Here is a 7270-nt window from a genome sequence, read left to right on the forward strand (position 1 = left end):
TATACTATAAAGCATGACATATATGCATACTTAAAAGAATCATGGTTAGACCAACAATAAAATGATGATTGAAAATATGAATAAGGCCATCCTGAAAAGGCAACAAGATTCAGGTCAAACACAATAATGTTTGCATTTTATCATTCATGCTAAAGCAAATACCTATCCATTTCTTACTCCTTAAAAATCAGTAAGCTAGTAAAATAAGAAGTGAGATACAGTAAATTTTTTTCTATCATACTATTAGATAGTTTTGCTTATCTTTGGGCGGTAGTGTATTTTGTTAGATTATTTAGGTGCAGATTGGGTAGTGTCTATTGTGCTAAAATAAAACATAACCACAAAACATTAGTTAAGAGCAACTGAAAAATAATTATTGGAAGAAGCCACTATAGTAACTTGGTTTTACTTGGCCTTTGTTGACATGACCCAAGAGAATTCTGTTATTATGACAATCTCTCAAGCATAATCTAATAAGCTGTATAGCTAAAGGCCATGACACTTTATGATCACACAGATAGTGAAATGATATCCATGAATTCCTCTGCCTGGAATGTTTCATTACTCTCATGAAGTGGAATTCACAATGAACACTAACACCCAAAACTCTACATGTTCCTCTGGCTCATTAATATGAATTCACATTATCAACAACAAGTAAATCTGAATAATGCCTGGGTTCTTAAAGTCATGTGAAAAAATAACTTGACTGCCATATTTCAGGGATTTGGGAGGATATGGTAGAAATTGGTTGCTAACAACTAACAATTTTCTGTTATTGATCAACTTATCATTTATTATCCTAGAAATCCCAAACCTGGTCATCTAGTGTAGTATTAAATATGTTCAAGTCATGCTTTAGTCTTCAAAGAGGAATTTCTACTTATCTCAAGAACTTAGCTTCATCTTAGGTATGATGCCTGATATTTCAATATTTAAAGCCTATTGAAACAATAAATATTTTTTGAAATCTAAAATCTCTTTCACCTGGTATTATTTTTCTTCTTTAAATGGGCTACTGATTGTAATTTCTCAACATTTTTTAAATATTAAAAATGTAAAAAAAAGTTTTAAGAATTCCCACAACCTCTTCCCAGGAGAATATTGACTCTTCTACCAAGATCTACAGTTTCACCAATTTGAGGGTGGGCTTTCATAAAAAGGTTGATTACCTTGGTTGGGGAATAAGCAAAATATATCACTTGAAGTGAATTTTCGTCTATGATTAAATTGAATTCAACTTTCAGTTATTAAGTGTCTGCTAAGTTCAAGGTACTTCACTAGGCTACAAGGACAAAATGAGGATTAATTTTTCTCATCAGTAAGCTTTCATTCTATTACACACACACATACACACACAGAGGTGTGTGTGTTCGTGTGTATAACCTTCACCCAGATACATAAAGACAACATAAATTGAAGGGGCCCTAACCACTAGGGGAATAAAGAAAGTATCATGTATATAACATCTAAGATGAGCTCTGAAGGAAGAATAATATTTCAAGGTGTCAAGTGGAGAAGAAAGTGAATCTTAGCATACATAAGAGTCTATACTAATGGGCAAAGATGGGAAATGGAATTCTAACTTAAGGAACCAGCAAGTAAGCCTTTTTGGTTAGTATATAGAGAGCATGAAAAGGAATGGTGTGCAATAAATGTGGAAGAGCAGGATGGAGTCAGACTATTGTATGAGTTTTAAATATTTTTTAATTAGTTTTTTAAAACCTTGTTAAAAGAGTTTTATTCTGGAGGCCATAGGGAACTACTGAAGCCTCTTGGGCAGGAAGAGTGACATGGTCAGGTCTATGTTGAAGGAAGATATTAAATATCTATATCTATATCTATATCTATATCTATATCTATATCTATATCTATATCTATATCTATATCTATATCTATATCTATATCTATTCTTTTTTGTTTTAGTCAGCCAAGATCTACCTTCTCACCTTCCAAGCCACCCTTCCCAATTGAGAACATGAGAAAAACAAAACCTGTTACAAACATGTATAGTCAATCAAAGTAAATTTCCACATTAGTCATAAGTTGTTTTTTTTAAAGTATCATTCTGGGGGCAGCTAGGTGGTGGCACAGTGGATAGAGCTCCAACCTGGGAGCCAGGAGGACCTAGGATAATAAATGATAAGTTGATCAATAACAGAAAATTGTTAGTTGTTAGCAACCAATTTCCACTATATCTTCCCAAATCCCTGAAATATGGCAGTCAAGTTATTTTTTCGCATGACTGTAAGAACCCAGGCATTATTCAGATTTAGTTGTTCAAATCTGGCCTTAGATGCTTGACGTTTACTAGCTGTGTGACGCTGAGCAAGTCACTTAACCCCTATTGCCTCACCAAAAAGCAAAAAAAAAAAGTATTATTCTGCATTGAGTCCTTTACCTTTATATCAGGAGGTGGGCAGCATGTTTTATCATTAGTCCTATGGAATCCTGGTTGGTCCTGACAGTTATAAGAGTTCAGCACAATAGTATATCAATCACAGTTATATACTACATATATATATATATATATATATGTCTGTCTGTCTGTATGATATATATATAGTTATATACAATATAAAGTCATATACAATAATTTATTTGTTTCCCAATTTATCATTTATCGCTGCCTCAAAAAAGTGCTATAAATATTTTTGTACATCTTTAGAACTTGGTTTGCTTGGCACTAATCCTTTTCTTAACCTGACTTCTCTAATTCCTGCACAAAGTCCTCAACTTCAATCTCTTTTTCAGAGGCATTGAAATTAGTGGCAAGACAAAAGTCAAGATGACTAGAAATGGCCTGGGTTGTAGTGGATGTCCTTCTTGCCTTTGATGTCTGACTAAGCTTTGAACACTTAATCTGCTTCAGCTGCCTTCATGGTAGATAGAACAAATTGTTCTCATCTGCCTGTTCCACTGGGATAAGTCTTCACATGCTTGAGGTAGACATCCCCTAACTCAACAATAGGTTTGAGGCTTATAATTTAGCCCATCTGCTGAGATGGTTTTATTGAGGTGTGGACACTGCACATGCCACAGTTTCTTGGAGCCGCATGTAAGAGTTGAGTTCCAAAGTGGATACCAAAGGTAGATGAGCAGCCCTGAAAAGGGCTCAGCAAGCTGTCACACCAGAGGTGCTTGTTGTCTTTGAATACCCCATATACCCAGGTGAAATGCATTTCTGTATCAAAATCTTTTTCTTTCTCTCTCTCTCCTCTCTCTCTCTCTCTCTCTCTCTCTCTCTCTCTCTCTCTCTCTCTCCCCCTCCTTCTCTCCTTCCTTCCTTTTATCTTCCTTCCTTCCTTCTTTCTTTCCTTCCTTCCTTCCTTCTAGCCCAGATGAGAGGTTCAAATGTTCTCCCTATTGCCTTCATTTTTTAGATAGGTATCTACTTATATACCCTCATTATGTGAGATAATTTTACCTAGCCTTCCTTTCCATTCTGCCTCCCAACTGTAAGTGAATTCCTCTTCTCCTCTCTTTCCATTCTGTTCTTCAGACCATCAGGACACAACTGAACCTTTTCCAGGTCTTGTGATTCTCTCTATGAACCTTGATGATGTTGAGATTCAGAGGGGACACATGTATAATTTTTGCATATTTGAATATAAGCATTAATGTATTTCATTTTATGTTTCTCTTCACTACCATGTTTGAAATGAAAAGTTTTTCCATAGTTCTGATCTTTTCATCAGGAATACTTGGACGTTTTCTATTCCATTAAAGGTCCATTTTTATCCATCCTGTTATACTCAGTTTTGCTGGGTAAGTTATTCTCAGCTGCAAGCTAATAACCTTTGCCTTCTGGAATACAGTATTTTGAGTTATCTACCACTTCATAATGGTGACAGTCAAATCATCTGTGATCTTCCCTGTGGCTCCTCCATCCTTGAATTCTTTGTTTTATGTCTACTTGGACTACTTTTCTTTGACCTGGAAGTTCTGGATTTTGACTACTGTGTCCCTGACTCTTTTCATTTTGGATTTTCTTTCAGAATGTGACCAGTGGATTCAGTACAACACCCAGGGCCTTCCTACATGAAAAATGCAGTGTCCACCACCACACTTCCCCATACACTTCTACTTTAGATTTGTGACTCAGGATTAGATATCTGGTAATAAAGCTGTAAGTTGGCACCTGTTCCTGTTGCAGTGCCCAACTATAAATCCAGGACCTTTTTTTGTGCTGGTGCAGAGCTTCTCAAGTTGCCCCTGACAGTGCTGTTGCCTGACCCTGTCCCTGGTATCTGCAGTCCTTTTTGTCTCTCTACCTATGCTAACCTAGGCCAAAAGACCCACTGTTTTTTTTTTTTTAATTTCTCCTTCAAGATTAGATTCAATGCATTTTATAGGTCTCTTTGGAGGAGCTATGGAAAACAGCTCAGCTACATTGCTTCCTTCTATTCTGCATCTTGACTCTACCCCAGAAATTTATTTTTTCAGCCCTATGTAAGATAAATGGGAGAGATCAAAATCAGGGATTACACAGTAATGATGACAATTTATTGCCTAAATCCTAAAACTTTTGGCCACACAGCATCTAGTTTTGTAGTCCAAATATTATTCTGTGAAGCTGATTTTTCCCTTAAATTGTTTTCTGGAATAGTTTTTTATTACCTCATTAAGAAATGATCATCCTTGCTTCCTCATATGAATAAGCCTTTGAGATTAAAAGCTTTATGTTTTCTATTCCTACTCAATAGTGTTTGAGTTATATGAAGAGCTCTTCCCACTCTGAAGTTATTTTAAAGTGGCATGACTAAAATAAGAGAAAAACCAAGGAAATCTATTTGTATTAGAGCTCTCATTGGATTTTCTGCAAACTTGTAGAGTTCTTGAGCAATGCATACTTCATGCCTATTCTCCTCTTCCTCACATATCATTCTTTCATATTGCTATAAACAGAGACTTATAATTATGATCTACCAATAGCACGTAAGTATAAGAAAATCAGCTCCACAAAATTAGAATTAGTGAAAAAATATAAGGAAAGTTCTTCTTTTCTCTCCATTAAAGTATACTATTAGTACCTTCATGAATGTAAATAAATAAGTTTCTTTCTTCTTGACTGAAACATCCTTCATTCATATTGGCTGATGTTTAATCAAAACAAAGATTGATTTTCATAGTAAAAAAAAAATAATTCTATACCAACTAAGACAATATCTTTCTTTATTTCCTGAGAATAATGAGAACTCTTGGCTTTTAAAAAATGAACCTCAACTTATCCTTTGTGTGATTATGTTTGTCTGAAAGCATGAGCTAGGGGTTTTAATGGACTGCAAATTCAGAAATATGACCAAAGACTCCTAGTACAGAATATTTCAGACAATCTGGGAATCTCTCCAATCTGAACAGAGTAATGACACCATCACAAGTTACTGAGGCAGCTATTTAAGATTAAGAGCTGTATTACCCTGATAAAGATACCCTTCAAGTCACAGGCAAATAATTGTGGATGACTTTGCTAATTTGGTACAGTGCCACACTGAGAATCAGGCTTAAGAAAAATACTGAAGTCTAATACCAGGCTACTTAGAATACTTACAGACTATGCCAGATTTTAATAGAAATTCTACTCTGATGCCTCCCATTGGCAACAAAAGGAGCCTGGATTTTCAAAGTGTATGAAAGAAGAGCACAGTTTTGGGCAGAGTCTACTCATCTGGAAAGGTTGTTCCAGTGAGAGAATATGTCTAAAAATAGCCTCATTATATATGAAAAGGATCATAACCAGTGGGCTGGCCACAAAATGGTGAATTTTATGGGGATGGTAAGCCATGAAGAAATGTAATTCAGGCCTAGGAGCCCTTGTCACCTCTTGATGTGACAAAAGTTGCAAGGTAGAAAGGGAGGGAATGAGCCTACAATGTGTCAGGCACTTTGCTAAGTGCTATACAAATATTATCTGATTTTATTCTCATAATAGCCTTGGGTAGTAGGTGCTATTATTACCCATATTTCGCAGCTGAGGAATTTAAAGCAGACACAGATTAAGAGACTTCTCCAAAGTCAAATGTCTAATAAGTGTCTGAGGCTGGATTTCAACTTAGTTCTTCCTTACTCAAGAACCAGTGTTCTATCTAGTGGGCTACCTAACTGTCTCTAAAAAGGATTGTGGGACATGGAGGACCAAGAATAATAGTTTTTGGACCTTTTTAAACATTCATTTATGAGGCAATGTGGAATCAAGACTGAATTTGATTAACAATTGAATTTTAGCCTTGAAATGGTATTGTTTATTCAACAAAAGAGAATAAATAAAGTATGGATGTATTAGGAGGGGAGGAGTAACATTTTATTTTATGAAGGTATACTCATGTGAGAAAATCCAGGAATTCAAGGGGGAAAACAGTTGAGAGCATTTGAGTTAGAATCAACAGAGATAAAAACAAAATGGAGGTTGTAGTAGGATTCTACTATAAACCATCTGGACAGATTAAGTAATAAGATAAAGAATTTGAGAAGCAGACCACAAATAAGGCATAGGCATAAGGTAGTATAGCAACAAGGGATTTTAAATGTTCAGACATTTCCTTTATGGAAAAGAGGGAACTCTGCAATCGATAGACCAGTGAACTTGACTGTGCCTCCTAGCAAAAATGTAGAATACATTAATACACTAAGGAGATGGCTTGCGAGAACTTACAATAGGTTGAAGTTAACACAGATAGTCAGTATGACATCCTATTCTTCATCTCATTTTCATCTCATTTTGATCATATGATGATTATGACAGACTTGCCCCATTGACATTTTTGTAGGCAAAATTATGTGGGTAGAGTAGAGAAATGGTACATATTTAAAATTTTGGCAAAAATCTCTCATGTTGTACATGAGAAACACAGGCCAAACATATTACAATTTAAAGGATATGTGTTTGGTTAGATGACTAGACTCAAAAAGTAGAAATTAATGTTTTCCATTTAGTCCTTTCTGGCTTTTTGTGACCCCATGAACCAAATTGTCCATGGGGTTTTCTTGGCAAAGATAGTGGAGTGGTTTGCCATTTCCCTTTCCTGTGAATTAAGACAAGCAGAGGTTAAGTGACTTGCCCAGGGTCACACAGCTAATAAGTATCTGAAGCCAGATTTGAACTCAGACCTTGGTAACTCTAGGTCCAACACACTATTCAGGGAGCAACCTCACTTGCTCCTCCTAGTAATTAATAAGCAAAGTCAACTTAGAGATAGATCTTCAGTAAAATGCCCCAGGTATCTGGCTTTAGCTTTTTTTTTTTTTTTTTTTTTTTTTTTTTTTTTTTTTT

This window comes from Vombatus ursinus, unplaced genomic scaffold (genome assembly GCF_900497805.2).
Source record: "Vombatus ursinus unplaced genomic scaffold, bare-nosed wombat genome assembly UNPS02014784.1, whole genome shotgun sequence".
Taxonomy (NCBI): domain Eukaryota; kingdom Metazoa; phylum Chordata; class Mammalia; order Diprotodontia; family Vombatidae; genus Vombatus; species Vombatus ursinus.